Below are 8,990 nucleotides of genomic sequence, written 5' to 3' on the forward strand. Positions count from 1 at the left end.
ATAACTTCTAAACACGATTAAATAGATTTGGTATAGCAATACCGAGTTATGACGTCACTTATTTGCCAACACAACTGACTATTTTGTAACAGAGCAACTATAAATCCAATTTTGCAGTAAACGAAATTGAATCTAGATATATGTAGGTACATACAGATCGGATCAGGTTCCGGAAAATTTGGCACGATGACGAGCGAAGCGAGGAGTGTTAGGTAAAATTGCGACCAAGAGCGAAGCGAGCGACCTAATTAAGTTAGGAAATACTTTAGCCCCTACCTGTGCTGGTTGTGTGTGGTTACGTACGGTGAACAAAGGTGCATTTTATTTGACAGATCTATAATGCCGTCTCAGTTTGTTTTGTCCAAATAAATAGAGCTGGTATCATACTTTGTAACAAAATTTATCAATGAGCGGTGGAACAGGCTTTTAGACGAAATTGCACCAAGTTACTATAATGAAAACAAATGTCAAATCAGCCGTACTGACACCCAGGCTTTCCATGTCTATGTTCTCCGTGAAACCTGCAATAAGCTGGCATCTGAAGCGGCCCAAAAAGCGAACGCGTTTATCAGTCTAGGCACTGAGTAAAGGGTTTAGTCGTACAAACATCAGTTATCATTATAGTAAAGGTCGATTCATAAAAGCCGACACAAATGAATTGAATGAGTGAATGATAATGTCTAAATGCGTCGCAAAATGATTAAATAAGGGTTAATTTAGTAAGTGATAATCGTGTTGTAAGCCCAGTTTAGCGCTGCAAGGCATTCGTTCAAATTGCATTGCATTGCGGGGCAGTAAAGTGAACAATTTTGGAGTATTCAATCGAGCGCCGCAGGCCGCAGGGAACTGCAACTTGCAAGATTTTTCTGGCATGTCTAAACTGGGTTATAGGGAAGTATTATATACTGGTTTACAAAACAAAATATTAGGCCTCTTTTTTATGGCTTTCACCCATGCTTTTTTAGCAAGCCTCTTTATAAGTGACAAGTTATATTACATTCGTTCAATTCATTCATGCCACCTGTCGTGAATCGACCTATAACTTAGTGCAACGAGGGCTAAGTGACAGGCGAAATACCGCTAGATGGCGTTAGTATCGGCAGGTTTTTTTGACGTTACGGTCTTGCTTGCAATTGGCTAATAACTAAACGAGCCAATTGCAAGCAAGACAGTAACGTCAAAAACCTTACTAACGCCATCTAGCGATATTTCACTTCTCAATTAACCCTTACTGACGCTAAAGCATTCGCTTCGGGTCTAGTCGTATTTCCGAGTGTACCCGATGGCAAAACGAACGTCTATTACCATGTCGTTTAATTTTAGGGCATGTTCAGACCGTATAGTTTTATTGTTAAGAGTAAGGCGCGAAAGTTGACCGTCGGTTTATTATTTCAGGTTAAAATCGGAGGATAACGCTAAAAGGGAACCGGAAGACTGCGATTAGGTAAATTGAAAAAGAAAAACTTATTGTTATATTTCGAAAGTAAGCTTATTTGTAAAATTATATCAATGGGCTGATGTATTCGTGCAGGGGGGCTATCGAAGTATAATCGAAGTTCGTATTATACCGTCCCTCTCACTCTCGTATTAAATAATATAAGCGCCAGAGGGACGGCAAGATAAGAAGTTCGAATTTTAAACTTCGTAGTATAGGGCCAGGTTATAATAACTATTTTCTAGTTAAGGTCAACTTAGCCCGGGCACGCTTAGTTCGATGTTAAATATAGCTAATAATTAACGCATATCTCTAACTTAGTTTAGAATTTACGTTCAACTCATAACACTACCCAACATTACGACAAAATTTCATTAAATTTTGTAATAAACAATAGGGTCAGATCATCAGACAATATTGAGCATGTATTTTTTCTTTTATCGATCAAACAATAGTAGTTTATGCAACTGTTACGTAATAAGGGTCCTTAAAACACGAGTGTGGTTTTATGAAACGAGGCGAAGAAGAGTGTCATAAAAGGATCACATGAGTGTTTTAAGGCTTAAATATGCACAGTTGCATGCATTATTTTATCTACACACATATTATAAGTACCTACTCTAAGATGGGTTTATAAACCGATGACAATTTACCCGCATTGCATTCCTGACTTGTTCTACCAGTAACATTAGTGTTAAACTCATGTAATAAATATATTAAAACAGATAAAGAAATTATTTTTATAAACTTTAAACAACAACACAGCAAAAAAACAACATAGTAATGGCGGCAAGATAAATCTCTGTCACGAATGTTATTTTTGACACAGACAAATCAATTAAGTCCTTATTTTATGTCGCTCGGGCAGGATCAAATTGTAAAACATACCAAAGTGACATTTTGCATCGAAAAACGGATACCAGAATAGAGGCCCATTTGATTTTGATAGCTTTTCCAAATTTGAAACTCGTTACAGTACTATATTTGCTACTGTAATGTAATGAACATTACATTACTGTTGTTACCTACTGCCATAGACAAGAAAGTTGTCATAGTAAAATCGGTTCTTTAATGCTGGTCATTGCCAACGGTTTTTGAATGCATTATAGAGGACTTACGCACGGTGAAAAGCAAATGCAACGAAACAGCAACTTCCAGTTACTTTTGAGTTTCATTTGAGTTTATGCCATAGACTCTTTTGACAGACCACACTTAACGCAACCAGTTTGAAACCGGTTTGAAACGCGTTGCAAATCAGTCGCATTGAAACCGGCGTGCAGGAACCTCCTGTTTGCGTTTCATCGGCTTGGCGTCTTTTTCGGTGCAAAAAAATGGCTGACGACGTAGATAAAAACATTCAATTTGTGTTGGAAGTTGACTTTTGCTGATAACAATCCATGATTTTTCTATCAGTTTCTTGTAATTAATTGGCAGCCACAAACATACGGCAGTTGATATTCTTCTTAATGTAGGGATGTGTCAACACACTTTTTCGTTTACGCCACCTTTGTCGGAGATACAAATACAGAACCACAACTTCTTCATCACTTGAACTAGACATTTTGTAAAACGACACGGTTGTGAATAATTTTATCAAATCATTTTGGGGTTTCGTATGGAAAAATTGTTAAAAACAAACCATTTTTTTGAAAAGGGTTTCGTTGCAGTTGCTTTTCACCGTGTGTGCTGGGCCTTATGATATGGGTGTAGATAAAAAAATATGATGATGTAGCCGGTAAAAGTTCTGCGTAACGACCAGAGATCGGACATGTGCGTCATTACTCGCAATAATATGGACATGACTCCAAAGAACAATTAATTGATTTCTTGCTTGTAGTTTACTTACTTACTTCGCCGGCTCAGCGACCCAAAGTGGATCTTGGCCTCCGACACAAGACTCCGCCAATTGTTCCTATCCTGTACAACAAGGCGCCAGTCTGCCACCTGCATGTCGCACAGGTCTTTTCGGACTTCATCCAACCAGCGATACCTAGGCCTTCCGATTGGCCGTCTTCCAGTCGGTTGTCCTAGGTATGCTCTCTTGGCCGCACGATCCTCTCCCATTCTCTCCACGTGGCCGAGCCAACGAAGCCGCGCAGACTTGCTGTCGCCTATAATGTTGGGCTCGCCCATCAGGTCTTCCACATCCACATTTCTCCTGACACGCCAGGCTCCATCCACTTGTCTTGTAGGTCCCAGAATCTTCCTGTAGATCTTCCTCTCCGCCACTAATAGCTTATTCTCTTCCTTCAGTGTTAGCGTCCAAGCTTCGCACCCATACATTAAGATTGGCCTTATCACTGTCTTGTAAACTCGCATCTTGGTGCTTCTACTAATAAGCTAAGACGCCAAAATTTTGTGAAGGGCCGCTGAGCATCTTAGGGCGTTTTTAATTTGTATATTTCAAGCAACACAGTAATAAATAAATTAAACATAGACTTCTTATTGTGTAGAGTTATGAAAGTTAATAAAAAGTATTTTTTCTAAAATTTTTCGTAAGTTTATTCCTTTTCATATTAACCTTAATAAATCTATACAGTAAGAAATCTGTGTTTAATTTATTTATTTACTGTCTTGCGAAGTATGCAAATTAAATTACAGGTAGTAAATCAATACGGAATATTACGCAAAACTCTGCGCAGGGGGCGACACTAAAATAGCACAAACCGTAAACAAACCGCTATGACAATTCTCTTTATAGTTTGTCGCCATGACGGACCATGACATATTTATTAATAATATGATTTTTGCATCGATAGTAAGGATATTTGGGTATATTCAAAAAAAAAATTGAAATAATAATATTAACGCATCCTACGGACATTTAGGAGACATTTAAGACATTCAAAAACTGTTTACGGTTTGTACTAGGGCTGCATTTTGGTGGCAGAATATTGCAGTAACATTCCTTATTCATTAATCTTTGGAGTCATGTCCATATTATTGCGAGTAATGACGCATATTTGTCCGATCTCTGTAACGGCATAACCCCCACTTCCCGAAATTTGATGCCCTTCATCTTTGTAATTTTTTAATAAAAAATAAAATAATAATAATAATAGAAATTTTTATTCACCATCACAAACCAAAAATTACAATACAAGACAGATAACATTGTTAAGTGAGGCAAAATGGATGATTGTTTGATTGACAAAGGAAAAAATACGTGTTCAGTATTTTTTGATAAGCTAACTGACGAACTAAATAGAATGTGTTTTTTTACCCAGGACTGACTATACGACTATACTATCCAATTTGAGTTTAATACAGTATGCACGCTTAGGGGCTTCGATTTCCGTCCAGCGCACTTGATAACTTTGTCCGTCTGCAATGACTTAAACTGCGAGGCCACTACGAAATTCGGAAAGCGAAGTTCGTGTTGTTGCGTCCCTCTCACTCTTGTATTAAATAATATAAGCTTCAGCGGGACGGCAAGATACTAATTTCGAAAGTATACACTTCGTAGAACCGTGCTTGTGCTTGCGCTTAACTTTACTGAGGTAATTCACATTATACTTGCTGCGGATAGGTGTTTAACTAAATGTAAACAAACTTCAGCTGACAGATTTGGTACATTCAAGGATTTTAAACATTTTACTTATTTATCATTGTAATACAAACTAGACTAGTGTATTTCAATACAGAAATGTAAATGTTTAGATAGTTTAATGGGGGAATTTCAATATTTAAGACACCAATTGACGTTGTTTTGTTTACATTTAGTTAAATTTCTATCCGAACCAAGTATAGTATTCACCATGGTTAGTCCGTACGTCCGTCCGATGAGACGCCGTGACAGTTTTCGAAACGTTTACAAAAAACGCATGTTTTTAATGTTTACTAAATTAGCAAGCGTTGGTCGGCGAAAAACATAATATTATCTCTACGAGGCTTCATAGCGAAACATATTTCGTTTCTCTGTGTTATTTTGTAACCAAGCGAATTATATTTTCGAGATCGAAACACTTGAGTTTACGCTTAGATAATAAAGTAGCTGTGACTAGCAATGTACGAGTTGCAGAATATCGTTAGTTTAGGAAACTTCACGGAAGTTTCTAGTAAACTTTCATGGGGATTTAAGGCAAGTTTCATTCATTATGTATTTCGTCCATTATTCTTTTTTTATTTTGTCACTCCCTAAGTAAGTATTTTGTTACTAATTTTTAAATATAGCCATTTACATGCAGGTACTGTTACATACGTACTAATAGAGCAACCTAAAAGCAATAATAGCACATTTAACTCGAGGCGTAGGCCAAGATTGCGTACGTGCGTGCGACAAAGCAACTTTGTTATTTGTAGCCTGATCTCAGTGATAAACATTATATTTAATTTTTTTACACCTGGATCGCGAATCAATAGTATTTAAATAGTTTGTTTAATCTTTACATCTCACTTTTAAACTACCAGCGCTTTCGGAAAGACCATCATTGCCAAGAAGAATGCGCCGCAAGAAACTTGGCAGAAAGTAACTTTTTACATAAAGGCTGACCAGGAATATAAAAAACCTGAAGCGAGGGCAGCACTTCTACGTTTTATACTTACTATACGGTACCTACCAGTCATATTGACAACGGCGTCGGTGATGTTATTTAAAATAATATTTTCTAATCCCTCAGATTTTTCCCATGACAAGCACATTTATACATTGTGAACACTTTAAAATACGACGCGCGAACAACGTTAAACTTTGACAGCAATAGACAGATGACATTTGAATTTAGTGTTACCAGTGCAAGAAAGTTTTATTGGTTTTTCGCAATATGGCGAGGTTTTTTTTGTAATTCTGGTCAGCCTTTACTTTCTGCCAAGTTTCTTGCGGCGCATTCTTTTCAAGCATGGGAATATTGTTATTGATATACTCATTTAAAAAAAATCTTTTTAATCCGTCTAGCTATTTTATGGTGCTCCCACATTGGCTGTTATAAATGTATGTAACGTTATAAAACACTTGTTTAATAACATTTTATAACAAATTGTAACTAACGTTGTACTAAATTGTTATCATGTTAGACTCTTATAACTTTACAAATTATAATATACCTAGGGGCTGTTTCACCATCCATTGATTAGTGTTAACTGACGGTTAGGTGTGATGCCGTCTCTATTTGTTTTGTTCGAATAGACGGAGACGGCATCACATTTAACCGTCCGTTAACGCTAATCAATGAATGGTGAAACATCCTCCTAGTGTTTAATTGGCTTATAAATTATATGGTTTTATGTAACATTTTATACCAATGAATTTGGGAGCGTTTAAAACATCTAACAAGTTGTAACAAAAGTTATTAAGCGTTAGATAATGTTAACGTGTTTTTATAACTTTATATAACATTTATAACGGCCGATGTGGAAGCACCATTAGCGTGAAAGTAATCAACACATGAGTGGGATATGTTTCAACTGCTAACTTCCCTTTAATATGTGTGATTTGTAACTGGATGAGAAATGTCGAAAGACACATGAAAACTGCTCAAAATACGGTGACGGTACGGAAACGCAGTGAACCGTCACGATTTTATCGCAAGCCCTCAATTGCTCGCCACTCCGCTGCTTGAAATACGCTGATGGTACGGAATCGCAGTGACGTGCCGTAAACGCCAGGACCTTACCGCGTGCTCTCCACGCAAAGTTGTGACGTTTACGGCACGTCACTGCGATTCCGTACCGTCTCCGTATTTTCAGCAGCGGTGTGACCGTTCATTAACAACAGTGACATACCTAATAGCGTTACGGGATATTAATACTTAAAATTATGAACTATTGATTTATGAAGCAGGTGGCTGTAGGAAACCAAGCCTGTTGTAAGACAATAACATATAACATATAACACCAAAATATATCACAACATAAAGCATCTATGACAGGAGGTGGCAATGCGCATTCCCTCTGCCAAATAAACGTAGCGGAACCGTGTGTTTCCCTTAATTTCATTTGTAATAATTTTGTTTGCCATAAAAATAATGAAACCACGCAATTTTTAAGATTTTTTATACGTATACCTCGCGTGGCGCGAAAAATAGCAGGAAAAACGTAGCGTTAAATAAGGCATCTCCCGTCAGCGCTTTGTGTATAATTCTTATGAACTAAACATTAAGCCGCATTTACATTTATCTGTCGTGTTGTGTTGTGATTGTTAGAGCCTGGATCGGTGCAGTAGATGAATGGAAGTTATTGCCAACAGGATTTCTTGATTAGATTGAAATTAAACTCCACACGTTTATATTCACCGCTGTATTATGTCTCAGCATAAAGTACACAATGAATATTACTTATATACTAGAGATGAAAATAGGTTTATCAACACAGTCTAAGGCACACGTACGGTGGCGAGCAGCGTCCATAAGGGAAGAGAGGTGTAAGCGAAGTACCAAATTAATAAAAAGAGATTTGACAGATACTCTATCAATCAATGTCACTTAAGTCGTTTGAGACACTGTAAAGGAAGCTTATGATCCTATATTTCCAACAGTGATGAGACACAACACAAGCCCTCACAACACACTGCATCAGATAAATGTGAACGCAACCTTATAAAATGTATGGAACCGATACCATTCTGATGCGTCACGACACAACACGACACACAAATGTGAATACGGCTTTACTTTATACTTTCATAGAGAAATATTTTTTTACACTAAAATATAATGAAGCTTTGCCATTAGTTTATTTTTAATTCCTAGCAGAATGTGTGACAGTTTGTAGGTATGTACTAATATACACACACATTGTCATTATTTATAAGCATTTTCACATTGAAATTTTCCATTCGCTTTTATTTTTTTAAGGAATGTATTCTCGTTTTTCTATACTTCACAAGTAATATTCGTTTTTATGGAGAAAGAAATGTCTTTATTTTTGTGATGCTTTTTTTTTCTTGGTTTTTCAGAAACTTATAGTCTTTAGTGTCAATGGTGTTTGAAATATTATATTTATAATATAATAACTTATATTTTAAATTGCGTATGTCAGTCTAAAGCAAACATGTTGTTAAAACTTAGTGCACGTATGTAATATAGCCGTTGATTTGATAATTCACTACGTTGTAACCACACACATGTATAAAGTTTATAGTTTATAGTATAAAGCATGAATACAGCATTATTTTATCCATTTATAAGATATAGGTTATGGTTTACATGTAACTATGATATTTTAAGTTTTGTAGCAAAAATATGCTTCGAAAAGAAAACTAGAAGTTTTTTCTATGTGGCTCATTTAGATCGGTCAGTATGGGGCAGTCTGAAACTATAAGACATACTAAGATCTGTTCTTAGGCACCATGTCATCGATTTTAGTAACAAGACAAACTGCATTCATACATTAAAAAAAAACTTATTCAGCTCTAGAATTGAACCCGTTTAAAAAATAAAAGTTACATTTTTTCTTTTTACTAAAATCGATGACATGGTGCCTAAGAACAGATCTTAGTATGTCTTATAGTTTCAGACTGTCCCATACTGACCGATCTAAATGAGCCACATAGAAAAAACTTCTAGTTTTCTTTTCGAAGCATATTTTTGCTACAAAACTTAAAATATCATAGTTACAT

The sequence above is a fragment of the Choristoneura fumiferana genome, chromosome Z (assembly GCF_025370935.1).
Source record: "Choristoneura fumiferana chromosome Z, NRCan_CFum_1, whole genome shotgun sequence".
Taxonomy (NCBI): domain Eukaryota; kingdom Metazoa; phylum Arthropoda; class Insecta; order Lepidoptera; family Tortricidae; genus Choristoneura; species Choristoneura fumiferana.